This window comes from Lithobates pipiens, unplaced genomic scaffold (assembly GCF_037356315.1).
Source record: "Lithobates pipiens isolate NorthernLeopardFrog02 unplaced genomic scaffold, aLitPip1_a1.2 Scaffold_10, whole genome shotgun sequence".
NCBI classification, from domain to species: domain Eukaryota; kingdom Metazoa; phylum Chordata; class Amphibia; order Anura; family Ranidae; genus Lithobates; species Lithobates pipiens.
The window spans coordinates 37,749,854-37,767,240 of record NW_027507686.1 but is presented as its reverse complement, the minus strand read 5'-3'; positions in this window follow the sequence as shown (position 1 = coordinate 37,767,240).

Sequence of the window (17,387 nt, the reverse complement as noted above, 5' to 3'; positions counted from 1 at the left end):
AAAATTAAGCTGCAAGGACACATATGTTGCACACCAGAAATGCCATTGGTATTATTTACAATGCAGCCTTTAAATCAAGTTCGAATTTGTGAGCTTGATTTTGTTTTATATTTGACATATTGCTGAGTATAATTTGCTTAAGGCAGCCTTTGAATACCCGAGTTCCGTGGAAACCTAAGGTTCCTACCATGGTCGCTAGGATTTCCTTGAGCAAGGATCAATTTATTCCCTACAGACTAAAGATCTTTTTTAGCTATCTGCAATAAGGGTCTTTTTCACACTAACCATAAACTTTTTTTTTTTTAAATAACAAACATGTTATACTTACCTCCACTGTGCAGCTCGTTTTGCACAGAGTGGCCCGAACCTGCTCTTCTGGGGTCCCTCGGCGGCTGTCTCTGCTTCCTCTCGCAGGTACTTCTCACGTTCATGCGAGCTCCCTCACCGATACAGCCGGTGTTCTGGCAGATAGTGTCTTACCATCATATAGTGTCCGCCCCGAAGAAGCTTCGGAAAATCTCAGAAGATGAACGGCGCCTGTGCTGTGAGTGGAGGTGGTAGCCCCACCATCCAAGCGGACATAGGGTTTGGAAAATTTGAGGGCCCCTCGCGGGCGAGCTTCGGGCTTGGCCTCGCTGCGCTCGGCTCTTTTATATTCCTACTCTATGTCCACTTGAATGGTGGGGATAGAACCTAGACACAAGGCGCAAGCGCCGTTCATCCTTGGCTGTTTTCGGAATCTGTGTGTGCATGAGCAGTACACAGCGGACACTATCCAATGGGGGACCATATATGATAGGACACCAGCGGCTATAGCCGCTGGCTTTATCACACGGCCCCGCCCCCTGGCACTCTGCGTCAGTGGATATGATTGACAGCAGCGCAAAGCCAATGGCTGCGCTGCTTTCCATCCATCCACTCCAGCCAATCAGCGGCCAGGCTGAATGGTGAAAAGGACATCGGGGGCGAGCGTGGGATTTTCGAGGGGTGAGGTAAGTAAAACGGGGGGGGGGGGGGGCTGGGGGGGCCAGCACTGTCAAATGTTTTTTCACCTTAATGCATAGAATGCCACATGATACATCACTCCCTTCTACTTTTTTCACTCTTTCTCTATTTATTGCCCTCCTTTTTATTATTTTTCCTTATTCTTCTTTACAATTTAATTCTGCTCTAATCTCTACACTCCAATATGGAACCCATCCGTCATATTTCAGCTCCAGCAATACTACTTGGGTAATAGTGAACAAAGAGAGGAAAATTGGAACTTTGAATACGGCTGTTGACTGGTTGAGGTAAAATTATGTGCAAACATGTTTTAATAGCATGAATAATTATAAATACAGTACAATGGTACATATCATGTATAAAGTAGTAACACGTATATATAAGCACACATAGCAAAACCATCATAAATTCATAAATATACATAACATGGTAGATAGCAGTAAAAAAAAAGTAGTTAAATAGAACTGTATAAATTCATATGCAGGCATACCCTACTTTTAAGTACACAATGGAGTTTATTTACTAAAGCTGTAAAGTGCAAAATCAGTCTCACTTCTGCATAGAAACCAATGAGTTTCCAGGTTTTAATACCAAAGCTTAATTGGACAAGTTGGAGGTTAGAAGCTCATTGGTTTCTATGCAGAAGTGAGCCTGATTTTGCACTTTACAGATTCAGTAAATAAACCCCATTGTGTACTTAAAAGTGGGGTATGCCTGTATATACACAGTGCTTGGCAGTAGGGATGAGTCCGATGTTCGAGTCAAGTCGCAATAATTCTAGCCCTAGACCTCCTCTGTAACTCAAGACATGCAACCTGTAGAATTTTTGAACCAATTGCCGCTCATGTTGGCAGAAGGACACATACAAGCAGATTAACGTACCTGTACGTTGCCCTTTAAGAAGCGGTTTGCGGGCGCGCATGACCTCCGTGAGTGTGATTGCGGGGTCCTGCGGACTCAATGTCTGCAGGGATACCTGTGACAGTCTCATGGAGAGGAAGAGTGGGGAAAGGCTAATGTAAACAAGGCATTTCCCCATTCTGCCTAGTGACAAGACACTGATCACCGCTCCCTGTCATTTGGAGTGTTGATCAGTGTCGTGTCATACATAGCTCCTCCCCCCCCACAGTTAGAATCACTCCCTACGACACACTTAACCCCTACAGCGCCACCTAGTGGTTAACCCCTTCACTGCCAGTCACATTTACACAGTAATCAATGCATTTTTTATTTGCACTGATCGCTGTATAAATGTGCATGGTCCCAAAATCGCACCAAAAGTGTCCGATCTGTTGCCATAATGCGGCAGTCATGATAAAAATCGATGATCGCAGCCATTACTAGTAAAAAAAAATGATTAATAAAAATGTCATAAAACTATCTCCTATTTTGTAGACGCTATAACTGTTGCGCAAACCAATCAATGAACGCTTATTACGATTTTTTTACCAAAAATATGTATTGGCCTAAATTGAGGAAAACATTTTTTTTAATATATCTTTTCGAGATATTTATAATAACAAAAAGTAAAAAATAAGGCGTTTTTTTCAAAATTGTCACAATTTTTTTGTTTATAGTGCAAAAAATAAAAACGCAGAGGTGATCAAATACCACCAAAATAAAGCTTTATTTGTGGGGAAAAAAGGACGTCAATTTTGCTTGAGAGCAACGTTGCATGACTGGGCAAATGTCAGTTAAAGCGGCGCAGTACCAAATCGCAAAAAGTGCTCTGGTCTTTGGGCAGCCAAATGGTCCGGGGCTTAAGACCCCTTTCACACTGTGGGCATTTTTAAGGTGCTATAGCGCCTGAAAAAAGCATCTCCATTCACTCCAGTGTGAAAGCCCAAGGGCTTTTACACTGGAGCGGTGCATTGGCAGGGTGTCACAAAGAGTCCTGCCAGCAGCTTCTTTGGAGCGGTGAGTTCACCGCTCCTCCACCGCTGCTCCCCATTGAAATCAATGGGGCAGTGCTGCGATACTACTGGCAAAACGCCGCCTCTGCAGTGTTTTGTGGGCAGATTTAACCCTTTTTTGGCCACTAGCGGGGGTTAAAACCACCCCGCTAGTGGCCGAATTATGCCATTAAAATGATAAAGCGCAACTAAAAATAGCGCCGCTTTACCATTGACGCCTGGGGGGGCTTGGTGTGAAAGAGGTCTAAGTGGTTAAACATCACCTATGGAGATTTTTAAGGGTAAAAGTTTTTCGCCATTTCAGGAGTGGGCGAAAATTTTGAAGTGTGACATGTTGGTTATCAATTTACTTGGCGTAACATCATCTTTCACAATATAAAAAAAAATGGGCTAACTTTACTGTTGTCTCATTTTTTAATTCAAAAAAGTATTTTTCCCCCAAAAAAGTGTGCTTGTAAAACCGGTGCGCAAAAACGGTGTGACAGAAAGTATTGCAACGACCGCCATTTTATTTTCTAGGGTGTTAGAAATTTTTTTTAGAATGTTTGGGGGTTCTAAGTAAGTTTCTAGGAGGAAAAAAATGATTTTAACTTGTAAACAACACATCTCAAAAAGAGGCCCGGTCCTTAACCACTTAAGGACCGCCATATTGCCATTGTACGTCATCGCAATGGCACAGGCAGGCACAAGCACGTACATGTATGTGCCTGCCTTCCAGCGGGTGGGGGGTCCGATCGGACCCCCTCCCGCTGGATACGGCGGTCCGGTTCGCTTCAGGAGCGATCCGTGATGAGGGGATGGCCGTTGGTTTCTGGCCACCCCCTCTGGATCACTCCTGGCCAATGAGAAGCTTCCTCCCACTGTGTATTGTATACACAGGAAGGAGAAAGTGATGTCATTCTCCTCGGGGCGGTCTTTTTGACCGGACTACGAGGAGAAGACAAAAAGTAAGTGCACCAAAACACTACTCTAACACATAGGTACACATAGGTACACAAACCCCCCTCCCCGATCGCCCCCCGATCCCCCCCGCCCCCCCCCCCCCCCCCCCAGTCACAGTGTCACTGATTGCATTGATCATTTATTTACTGATCACTGCATTCAGTGTCAGTTGTAACAGTAAAAACTGTCAGGGCAGTTAGTGTTAGGGTAGGGGTAGCAGGGTAGCCCCCTACCCCCCCAATAAAGGTTTAACCCCCTGATTGTCCCTAGAGTTAACCCTTTCACCCCCTTTTGCCAGTGTCACTAAGCGATCATTTTTCTGATCGCTGCATTAGTGTCGCTACTGTCGCTAGGTAGCTAGTTATTTTTTTAGGTTCACCGCCAGGTTTTTATATCGCTAGGTACCCCGATATACTACCCAATAATGGTTTTAACCCCCTGATTGCCCCTAGTTAACCCTTTCACCCCCTTTTGCCAGTGTCACTAAGCGATCGTTTTTCTAATCGCTGCATTAGTGTGACTAGTGCCGCTAGGTAGCTAGTTATTTTTTTAGGTTCACCGCCAGGTTTTTATAGCGTTAGGTACCCCCATATACTACCCAATAATGGTTTTAACCCCCTGATTGCCCCTAGTTAACCCTTTCACCAGCGATCACAGTATAAGTGTTACTGGCGACACTGGTTAGCCAGTTAGTTATTTAGGTTCCCCGTCAGGTTTTTATATAGCGCCAGGGACCCCCATATACTACCTAATAAAAATTTGAACCCCCTGATTGCCCCTAGTTAACCCTTTCACCACTGATCACCGTATAAGTGTTACGGGTGACTCTGGTTAGTTTGCTTTTTATAGCATCAGGGCACCCACCATTTATTACCCAATAAAGGTTTAACCCCCTGATCACCCGGCGGGTGATATCAATTAGGTTTTAGGGTCAGGGTCTGCGTCGCCCCAGGCAGCGCTAGGTTAGTGTCAGTACCGCTAACACCCACACGCAAAGCATAAACCTCCCGTAGTGGTATAGAATCTGAACAGATCAATATCTGATCTGATCAGATCTATACTAGCGTCCCCAGCAGTTTAGGGTTCCAAAAAAACGCATTGTTAGCGGGATCAGCCCAGATACCATGTAGCATGTGTGAGCAATATATCATTTAGTGACAACTTTGTGCAAAAAAAAAGTTTGTAATATTCCCGCAACTTGTGGCAAAATATAAAATATTCCATGGACTCAACATGCCTCTCAGTAAATAGCTTGGGGTGTCTACTTTTCAAAATGGGGTCATTTTGGGGGGTTTTGCACCCTTAGAAATCCTGAAGGTGGTGATTGGTTTTCGGGGTGCCGTGCGCGACTAGACTCTCAAAAAGTCCCACACATGTGGTATCCCCATACTTGGGAGAAGTAGCGGAATATATTTTGGGGTGCAATTCCACATATAACCATGGCATGTGTGAGCAATATATCATTTAGTGACAACTTTTTGTAAAAACATTTTTTTTTTTTTTGTCATTATTCAATCCCTTGGGACAAAAAAAAAAAATATTCAATGGTCTCAACATGGCCCTCAGCAAATTGCTTGGGGTGTCTACTTTCCAAAATGGGGTCATTTGGGGGGGTTTTGTGCCATCTTGGCATTTTATGGCCTTCAAAACTGTGATAGGTAGTGATAGGTAGTTGAGGAGTAAAATAAAAAATTTATGCCCTTAGAAATCCTGAAGGCTGAATACATTTTGAATACATTTTGCTGAATACATTTTGCCCTCAATGTATGACTAAAATTTAGTTTATTCGATTTTTCTTATAACAAAAAGAAGAAAATATCATTTTTTTTTTAAAAAATTCGCTCTTTTTCCATTTATATCGCAAAAAAAATAAAATCGCAGAGGCAATCAAATACCATCAAAAGAAAGCTCTATTTGTGGGAAGAAAAGGACGCAAATTTCCTTTTGGTGCAATATTGCATGACCGAGCTGAGCCCTTCCTGCGCCGAGGGGAAGTGATGTCACCAGCTCAGGCACTGAAGGAGGCAGACTACGAGGGACACCCTAGCAACAGGCATTTAGAGGTGAGTTAAAAAAAAATCAAAATGTTTTTTGTTTCTTTTTTTTTTTAGGAATTTTAATGATTTTTTTTTTTTCTGTGGAACACCACTTTGAGTGGTTAAAAAGTCAGCAAAGTATCTTGCATTTTCAGAAAGAGTTTATCATTGGAAGCCTGTGTACTTTTCTCAGTATGCTTCCTTTGAGTTCCAAGATTCTAGCATTTACTACAGTGCTTTAGTTTGTATAACAATACAGTGTGGATAAATAAAGCCTGAGCACAATCAGGGTGTTCATTCTCATCATATTTTGTAACTGTTTCAGTCACTCAGATCTTATTACCGAGACAGCAGCAATATGTCAGGCAGTGAGGGTGCTAAGCTTTGCAGCTTCTTCCTTCAACCATATCTTGCTTGGTTGCTGCTTTTTAGACAGCTGCCAGTGCTTTGTTAGTAAGAACAGTATAAAGAGGAGAAGGAGAAAAAATCTTCCAGCAAGGCCGGTACTTAGTTTAACAATACAAGGCCGTATCGGAATATGACTGTAACTAACAGCACCGCATTAGAATTTCTAGTTGATCTCAATCAAATTAAATCTGATAGTTATGAGTAAATAAAGTAGAACTAAAGGCAAAACTTTTTTTTTCTTTTTAGAAAAAGTAGGAGAAGTTTAAAACTTCTATAATTTTTTCTTTGTTTGCCATCTCTGTCGCTTTGGGGAAATTTCCCTTCACTTCCTGTCCTGTAGCCAAAACAGGAAGTAAGAGGAAATCCCCCAAAGTGAGGGAATCCCTAGGTGGCACCAAACTAGAACATTGGAAGATTTCACCTCTATTCCTGTTCTGATGACAACCCAATATTTTGGATTCTCTTTTGCTTTCATTCTCATGCCCCATACACACGGTCGGACATTCCGACCACAAAATCCGTCGGATTTTTTTCGGACGGATTTTGGCCGAAACTTGTCTTGCATACAAATGGTCGCACAAAGTTGAAAATCCGATCGTTCGGAACGAGGTGACTTACAAAACGTACGACGGGACTACGTAGAGGCCAGTAGCCAATAGCTTTCATCTCCGCATTTTTTCTAAGCATGTGTGGCACTTTGTGCGTTGGAATTCTGTACACACGATCAGAAAAACTCCAATCGGATTTTGGTGTCGTAAAATTTTAGATCCAGCTCTCAAACTTTTTTTCGTTGGAAATTTCCGACGGAAAAAGTCCGATAGAGCCCACACACGATCAGATTTTCCGACAATATAATCCGATCTGACTTTTTCCGTCGGAATTTCTGACCGTGTGTATGGGGCATTAGTGATAACAGTAAACAGGGCGTATAGGGGGAGATTTACTAAAACTAGTACACCCAGAATCTGGTGCAGCTGTACATGGTTGCCACGCAGCTTTGAGCTTCAGCTTGTTCAATTTATCTTTGACAAAAAAATAAAAAAATAAAAACTAGTAGCTGATTGGTTTCTTTTGGCTTTTGCACTCTCCAGTTCTAGTAAATAATCCCCATAGAGATGGTGAATCTCCCTAATGGGGGCAAAAATAGCAAAAAGCTGTAAGGTTTTCTAATCTCTCTCCACTCTTTCCAAGACTAAAAAAAACAAAAAACACCTTTTTAACCACTTGCTTACTGGGCACTTAAACCCCCTTCCCACCCAGAGCAATTTTCAGCTTTCAATTGCGCGGTCATACAACACTGTACTCAAAAAATATTTTTATAATATTTTTCCAACAAATAGAGCTTTTCACTGCTGGGTTTTTATTTTTTGTTAATACAAAACAGTTTTATATTTTGTTATAAAACTTTGCAAACAGGTATTTTTTAGCCTACATTGATGTATGTTGATGAGGCTGCACTGATGGGCACCGGTAGGCTGCATTGATGGGCACTGATAGGCGGCACTGGTAGGCACTGAGAGATGGCACTGATGGGTGGCACTGAAGGTCATTGATGGGTGGCACTGAAGGGCATTGATAGGTGGCACCGAAGGGCACTAATAGGTGGCACTGATTGGTGGCACTAATAGCTGGCACTGATGGGCAATGATAGGTGGCAGTAATGAGCACTTGTAAGTGACACTGTTTGGCAGCACTGCTAGGTGGCACCGATGAGGCATTGATTGGCACCACTGGTGGGCATTGTTAGCTGGCACTCCTGGGCATGTGATAGCTGGAACTGATTGGTGGCACTGATATACACTGGTGGGCACTGATATACAACATTTTTATGTGAGATGTGCACTATAGGGACTTATAATTGCTTTGTTAATCTTGATGGAGAAGTCGGAGTAGGGGGCACGGGTGGAGGGGGTGATTGTTGCAAGCACAGTTTTAGAAAGAATTACTTCGAAGAAGTAGTGAGACATCCATGCTGATATGTCAGTCAGTAAATTAGTTAATGCAAGAGGAAACTAAAGGAGTGAGGGGAGGAGTAGATAGATAGATGGATTTGGATGTCATTAGCATAGATGGAATAGCTATAGAATAGCTATAATAATAGGTATTGGAATTATCTACTGGCCAGGAGAGATGGTATAGATAGAGAAGAGTAGGGGTCTAAGAACAGAGCCTTAGGGGAGCCCTACAGAAAAAAGAAGTGGAAAGGAGGGGACAGAGTTGTAGGTAAAACTGAAGGAGCGCTGTGAAAAAGCAGAATCTTGGAGGCCAAGGGAGTGAAGCTTTTTGAGGTAGAGAGGGTGGTCAACAGTATCAAAAGCCACAGAAAGGTCTTGTAGCAAGAGTAGGGAGTAGTGGCCGATGGTTTTAGCAGTTAGTAAATCATTAGTGAGTTTTAGTAGAGCAGTTTCTGTGGACTGCTGTGAGCAAAAACTAGACTGTGGAGGTCATGAAGACTATTTTCAGTGAGGTAGGAGCTTAGATGGTTGTAGACTAAAAGTTTAGAAGTAAATGGGAACAAGGAGGTGGGTCTTAAGTTGTTCAGGCCTGTCCCATTCAGCCACGACAGATGCCATGACATTGGTCATGTGATCAACCTTTTTAGGGTGCACAGAGTCAGATAAAAAAAAAAAGCCTTGCTGCCTTTTTCAGATTGGGCTCCGAGGTAGAGGGTACACTCCTCAAAATACGTGCTCTTACTTCTGTCATGAAGTGTTGTCTAAGTACGCCGTTATTGCTCTTGCTTTACACTGCTTTCCTAGAAGTTTTATGAGCCTTTGAGCTAGTTGGTTTGTGAGTATAATCACTAGGCTTGTGCAATTAGTTTCGTAACGAATCGAAATTCGGCCGAATTTTGCATCTTTCGGACATTCGGATGCATCCGAATGTCCAAATAAAAAAATAACAAATTACAACGAATACGAAAGAAATATAACGAATGAATTCGACATGATTTGAAATTATTTCAACCGCATTCGAAATTATTTCAACTGCATTCGACATTATTTCAACCACATTCAAAAATATTTTGTGACCCAACTTTAGGGCCATGTATCTCGGGGTCACTTGGTGCTAGACACTTCATTTTGTGCTAGTATTATTGTGTACCCCGAGATATGTGGCCCCAAAATCGGATCGCAAAATGTTATTAGTTATTAGAGCAGAGAATGACATTTTGCGACCCGATTTTGGGGCCACATATCTCGGGGTCACTTATAGCTAGAAACCCCAAAGTTGGTATGCAAACACAATAGTACTAGCACTACAACATATCCAAATTTGGAGTTTCTAGCACCAAGTGACCCCGAGATACATGGCCCTAAATTCGGGTCACAAAATATTTTCGAATGTGGTTGAAATAATGTTGAATCATGTTGAAATAATTTCGAATGCATTCAAAATTATTTCAACATGATTCGACATTATTTCAACTGCATTCAAAATGATTTCAACATGATTCAACATTCGAATGTGGTTGAAATAATGTTGAATCATGTTGAAATCATTTCGAATTCGGTAGAAATATTTTCGAATTTGGTTAAAATATTTTCGAATGTGGCCAATTTTTCGAATTCGGTAGAAAACTAAACGAAATCCGAAAACGAATTTAAGGAAGTTAACGAATATAACTAAATGAAATTAATGAATTAACGAATTAAAACGAAACGAAACTAAACAATTTTTTTCCTTTTGCACATGTCTAATAATCACATATATATTTTTAGTAAATGCTATCTAATGCAATATATGAGGCTGATGCACCCTTTTTATCGTTTTGTTGATCAGATAAACTTAAAGTGCTCCAAGTTTTTTTTTTAAGGAAAAACTCTTCTGCATGCAACCCCCCCACCAACCTGAGCCCAACCACAATCCAACGTTGTGATTGAGAGCATTAGTTCTCCTGTCTCTCTGATAGAGAGGGATTGGTTCCTTCTACTGTCTGTCACAGCCTGTGAGGAGACCTCGGGGAGCCAGGATGGCCGCGCTCCGTGTGTCAACAGAAGTGGCTCAGGAGCGAGGACGCACAAATGCTCCCAGAGCAAGCAGCTTGCTATGGGGGCACTCGTCAGGGGGAATGAGCCAAGAATTCCAGTGGGGGACCCCGGAAGATGAGGGTTGGGGGCTGCTCTGTGCAAAACCATTGCACAGAGCAGGTAAGTGTACCATAATTGTTATTTTTAGAATCACTTTAAACTAAATTCTGTAACAGCACATTTTTTCTTAGATTACACACTTTCAATAATGTGTCTTTTATTTGGAAATGTGCCCACCAAGAGAGAAACAGTCTTCTCTGAAATAGACAGGCAATATAAATTGAAAGAAAGTTTAAACTGCATAAATTAGTGTTCACGGGAATTTTAATCTGGCCACAGCTAGTTATCTCCTAGACAAAATATGAACTTTGTATTCTGTAACTACTGCTAACAATTTAATTTCAATAGTTCTTAGGAAAATTGGTATATTACCATCAAAACTCATCTTCAGTGTTAATTATCTCAATATTTATCTCATTCAGTATGTAAATGACAGTATTGCAGCCTCATTAGTGTCAGCTGTGTGTTTTTTAAGCAAAGTAGAGTTTCTTTTTCTTGCAATTGAAACCATAGATTATTTCTTGATCCTAATATAAATGTTTTGGACTGGAGATACTTATTTAACGTGATCACTTGCTCTCCTAAAAAGCCCCCCACCCTGAGTCTGGGTATGTCTTGAAATCTGAAATTACTAGACCTTTCTTTGACACCAGGTTTGGCACACCTCCCACGATTAAGTAAGAAAAGAACAGCGACCAAATGAAAGGAACTGATTCAATATTGAAAGGAGCCAAAGTTATGAGTTGGTTTGAAGTTGGTACTTCATTAAGAATGAGCCCAAATTCAGAGGCCTTTCTGGGCCTATGTCTACATGGTTTATGGCACTACCTTGAGGATTACAGTTAACTCAAATATCCTATTTCCTGACAAATTATCACGATTAAAGTATTACTAAACCCAGGAGCCTGCATTCACTATATCTGGTCTCCCACAGTACACAGAACGTGAATGCAATTATTTTAGTAAATACAAACCACTAAATACCATTTCTCATCAGCAATATACAGTATAGCAGTCTTGTGACTTCTTTTAGTGCCTGGTTAAAGCTTGTAGGAGGAGTTTTCATTTTTCTCTGGCTGTCCTATGAGGCTGCAGAACCACTGACCCTCTGTCTGGGCAGTGCTAATTGGCCCTGTGCTGATCACATGCACCCTCCCAAGAAAAAAACCTCTCTATCAATATTCACAAAATTAAGCATGTGCAGAATGCATCCAAGGCTCTGTTCTATCAGGAGACGCATTGGGGCCTGTGGAAGAAGGAAAGAATCAGTCCTGAGGTAAGCAGGTAATTATGATCATACCTGGAGTTTAGCTTTAGGTACTCTCTCTTCTTAATAAGAGAAGAATGATCTCTGAGCAAGCACGTTCAACCATCAGAAGCATGCTATTGCCCAAAAAAATAACTCTAAACAGCCTGATCTATAGGGAAATGTACCATTGGGCTGTTGAATAAGGGGCAAGAACAGCCCCTCTATGAAGACCCAATACGTTTATTTAAAGCTGTAAAATGTATTTATTTCATTTGGTTATGGCCACCTTCAATGATGTTCAAAAAGACTGGTAGTCTGTATACTAGTTTTTTAAGTTTTTTAAGGAGGATGTCTTTCCTTTTTTCCTTTTTTTTTATTTCTCCCCTTCACAATGGAAGACTTATCACTCACTGAGAGGAATGGGAAACTCTCTGGGTAGATCATCCTAGATTCAGTCAGGGATTTAGTATATTGCATATTGGGTAGAACACCAGTACATAGAGTATAATGATATATTGAAAAAAAAATTTGGGGAAAAAACGTGGATCTGCATTCTCATTGCAGCATAATAACACAGTATACACGGTACCTTTCTGTATCAAGTGTTGTTTCCTTTTAGCTTTCAAATTTGTTATTCCATAAGGTCATCTCAAAACATTTGCAGACTAAGCACCAATTACAGCTGGCCAACTGAGTTTAATTTTTTTTTTTTTGTCTTCCATTATGCATCTCTAACAAATTGCTCATTTCCTCAAACAATTGTAGAAATATGTGCAACCAAAAAATAATGAGGACAGCTTAAAATGCTCCAGCAATAGCTACTCCGTCACCGATTTTGCAGTAAATAGATTTCATAACAAAAGAAGGGAAAAAAAAACAAAAAAACACAAACCCAAGCTGCTTCTATTGCAGAAATCTAAGTTGCAACGCAAATAAAAATGACATTATCGTCCGGAACTAGAAACAGGAAAAGAAAACACTCAAGGCAGCAGAATTGTTACAAAAATCCTTTGAATTTAAAAGGAAAATTTAAAGAGGATAAAGCTCTTAAGAGGCTTTGCCGGATTTAATGCCAAACGGATCCAGATCTGTATTAAAACAAATGATTATCTTACAGGAAATATGTGGATTTCTTTTATTTTAATCACGAAAGTTATTAGGAGGTTCATCTTTTTCAGTGAACGGTTAACATGTTATGATAGATGTGGCATCGGCTTTTCTTTAAGAAGGAATTAAGCTATCAAAGTGAATTTGTCACATGGAAAGTAAGATCACAGCGTTTGAGAACAAACTAAAATGGCATAGACATTGTATTCACTCTTTAAAGCTCAACTTCAGCCAATGTGAGTTGGGAGCCCTAAATTTCCTTCTACATCAGAACTTAAAAAGATATTGAATCAGCTGGTTTGGACTCAGGCTGAAGCACGAAATCTTGCTGTTCAAAAAAGACTCAGTAACAACAGCCTAAATCAGCCCATACCAACTGATTCCATATCTTTTGAAGCCCTCAAGGATGGGGCAATGTGTGGCTCGCCAAATGTGTTAGCTGATGCACTCACTATATGTTTGGAGCTAAACTACGTTTTGGACTCGTACACACGATCGGATATTCCGACGTGAAATGTGTGATTACAGTCTGTTGGCGGAAAATCTGACCGAGTGTATGCTCCATCGGACAATTGTTGTTGAGTTTTCTGCAGACAAATTTTGGACAGCAGGCTTTAAAATTTTCTGCGGACAAATGTCTGTTGTCAGATTTTCCGAGCATGTGTGCACAAATCCGTCAGACAATAGTCCAAAGTACAAACACACATGCTCGGGAAGCAAGGACGAGCCAGAAGCGGTCGGTCTTGTAAACTAGCGTTCGTAATGGAGAATTAACATTTGTGACATGGAAAATTATGAAATCTCCAAGTGCAGCGCACAATTCTCTTCTTCTTTAATGGGATAATAATGAAGCTGCTTTGCTGGTAAAACTGATGGAGTTCTGCCAAACGTATTTAAAAAGGCTTTTTTTTTTCTAGTGATATCAAGAATAACAATATTTATTTATTTTTTTTGGTCAAGTTACCACAACACCATTATCCCGTATTTTTTTATATCAAAGATACAACTATGTTGGTGTCCCTTGTTAATTTCACATTGTATTTTTTAAATGTACCTGCCTTCTCCCAAACTGTCATTTGAAGTAAAACACATAGCCAAGTATTATTCTCCACAATTTTTTTATTGTGCATTAAAAAAATGTAAAAAATAAAATTAGACAAGTTATCTGCCAATAGAACTTAACCAAAAAGTCCATTCTATTCATCCAAAAAATTTAATAAATGCCTCATGCATGTGTACTGCTTCTTAATATAGGGGATCAACAATGTCAGGACAGGAGTTGGTGAAAGCAGGGGTCCGTCATCTGGAGATAATTCTGAAAATCATCCGGATTATTCTCCTGGAGCTCCCGCAGAAAAGGCATATGACATAATTGGTCACGATTAGGAAAGCAACCAATTTTTGGTCCAAGAAATCTTCCTCCTCCTGTTCCTGGACTGGACTTGGGTCAAAGCAATAACTCCAAGGCCAATAATAAATGACATGTTATCGCCTCCAATTCCTCAACATGTCCGGTTGATGAACAGCCGTTCAGTTTAGCTTTAAGTACACTCTCTTCTTAATAAGAGAAGAATGATCTCTGAGCAAGCACGTTCAACCATCAGAAGCATGCTATTGCCCAAAAAAGTAACTCTAAACAGCCTGATCTTCATGCAAATGTACCATTGGGCTGTTGAATAAGGGGCAAGAACAGCCCCTCTATGAAGACCCAATATGTTTATTTAAAGCTGTAAAATGTATTTCTTTCATTTGGTTATGGCCACCTTCAATGATGCTCAAAAAGACTGGTAGTCTGTATACTAGTTTTTTTAAGTTTTTTAAGGAGGAGGTCTTTCTTTTTTTCCTTGTTTTTCTTTCTCCCCCTCACAATGGAAGACTTAACACTCACTGAGAGGAATGGGAAACTCTCGGGGTAGATCATCCTGGATTCAGTCAATAATAAATAACACGTTATCGCCTCCGATTCCTCAACATGTCTGGTTGATGAACGGCCATTCAGAAACTAACTGAAAAGCACAAAATGAAAAGTGCAAAATGAAAAGCGGTAAAGGAAAAGTGCAAAATAAAAAGCGCAAATCAACACTCACCAAACTTCTACTAACACGAAATTAGCAGAAGGAGCACAAAGGGTGGCGCTAAAGAGCTGAAAAAACATGTAGTACATCACTACGTGCGTGATTGTTGGACAACAATTGTGTGCCATGTGTATGCAAGACAAGTTTGGGCCAACGCCCTCTAAGGTTTTGTTGGTCAACAATCCGATCGTGTGTACGAGGCTTAATACTTTGGTGTGGCGCTTACATCTTCAGCTTCAAGTGTTAGGCTTTTATTGGTGTTTGTGTTCCCTTTCATGCATTTCATCTTATTGGACTATTGTCACTGTAACTGAAGCAAAGAAAAAAAAAAAGGTCTGGGTCCACTAAGGATAAGTGAACAATATGTGCACTTACCATTTAAATACAGAATTGAATTTTAACTGCAAGTTCAATCTTTCTCCAGGAAAATGGTGTTTATTAGAGGCACGTATATTTCTTACACCGCAGGGTGCATAGAAACTAAATTTGAAATTTGAAGACTACTACACATGATAAAGGCGTTCATCTTTCATGTCTACCGTTATTGCCACCTACTATTGGCTGAAATATTAGTTGTTGGATGTGCTACTCCTTTAAATGAAGTTTGGTAATCTGATTTCGATATAAATCACGGCAGTTCGCTGGTGGGATATTGAGTGCTATGTAGTCAGATGAAGTGTGTCAGACAAACTGTCCGACAGACGCACAGATGTAATCTAATGAAATAACCCATTGCCTAACTCTTTAATATATTATCTTACTGTTTGACAGTACAGTCACATTGATTAAAGCTGCTTGCAATACAGTTACTTGTGTGTTTGCGTGATTAACAAATCTTCTTCAGCAAGACAGCGAGACTGGCTTTGGAAGCCAAAATCGATGATTTACAAAGAGCTTCTGGCACTTGGACTTAATTGCTGATATTATTTAAAAAAAAAAACATTTAATAGTAACATGCAGAGTTTTGTATTTGATGAATAAAATAGTGAAATGTGTTGTATAAAGAGGACTGAAAAAGAAAAATTGGCCACACCCTGCTGCTTTTCCTCCAATGAGAGTGTCTCAGTCATGAATAAAAAAACATTTATTGATTGCTGAGATAGTGAATAGGGGGGGCTTAGACAAGGGGCAGGATTTATCTCTGAAATAGGACACATCAAACTATAGGCGTGCACACAGGGTGTGCCAGGTGTGCCTGGACACACCCTAATCTTCCTGTGCGGCGCAGATTACCCCCGTTTAGAACCCTGATATTTCACTAAAGCCCCCTAAAGGGGCTCATAAAATAATTGTTAAAAAAAAAAATTAAAAATTAAATTGTAAAAATTTAAATAATAAAAAATGAAAACTCCTGACACTGTCCATTGCCCTATTTCTGCACTGCTGACAGCATTAGTATATATATACAAGGACACAAACTGCAAGTGTCTGTGCTATGTAATAAAAATGCAGCTATATACCTCATTAAGGGCACTGTTCAGGGCTCAGGTGACTTGCCACCTCCCCTCCTCCTCTCCTCCCCTCCTGACTGATGTCATTCTCAGCCCCGCCCGCTGCAATTGTCAGATGAGGAAAAGAGAGAGGCGGTCGGTCACGTGAGGGCCGAACAGCACTCGTAATGAGGTATATAGCTGAATTTTTATTCTATAACACAGACACTTTTGCAAATTAGTCCACAGCCACTGCTGTATCCCCCCCCATGCCCTGTCCACAGCCACCTCTTTACCCCCCATACACAGCCACCTCTGTACCCCCCCATCCACAGCCACCTCTGTATCCCCCTCACAGCCACCTCTTTACCCCCTGTCCACAGCCACCTCGATACCCTCCCATACACAGCTACCTCTGTATCCCCCCATAAAAAGCCACCTCTGTACGCCCCCATACACAGCCACCTCTGTATCCCACCCTGTCCACAGCCACCTCTGTACCCTCCCATAAACAGCTACTTCTGTATCCCCCCCGTACAAAGCCACCTCTGTACGCCCCCATACACAGCCACCTCTGTACACCCCCATGCATAGCCACCTCTTTATCCCCCCATGTCCACAGCCACCTCTGTTCCGCCTCCCCATATACAGCCACCTCTGTACCCCTTCCCCGTATACATCCACCTCTGTACGCCCTCCCTGTATACAGCAATCTCTGTACTCCCTCTCCTCCCCGTATACAGCCACCTCTGTAAACCCTTCCACCGTATACAGCCACTTCAGTATCCCCTCCCCCGTACACAGCCACCTCTGTACACCCAATCAAAGCCACCTCTTAAACCCCCCGCCCCTTGTCCACAGCCACCTCTGTACCCCCCATCCCTCATCCACAGCCACCTCTATATCCCCTCCCCCCATATACAGCCACCTCTGTACCCCCTCTCCATGTATACAGCCACCTCTGTATCCCCCCCCCCCCATACACAGCCACCTCTGTACCATGTTTCCTGGAACTAAATATAATCAGTTCCAGGTGTCAATTGGGCCAGGAAAGCCACTGGCCTCTTCATATCTGCGAGACAATTCATTTGTTTGAATCACCTGGACTTCCAAATCACCACAATGTATCAA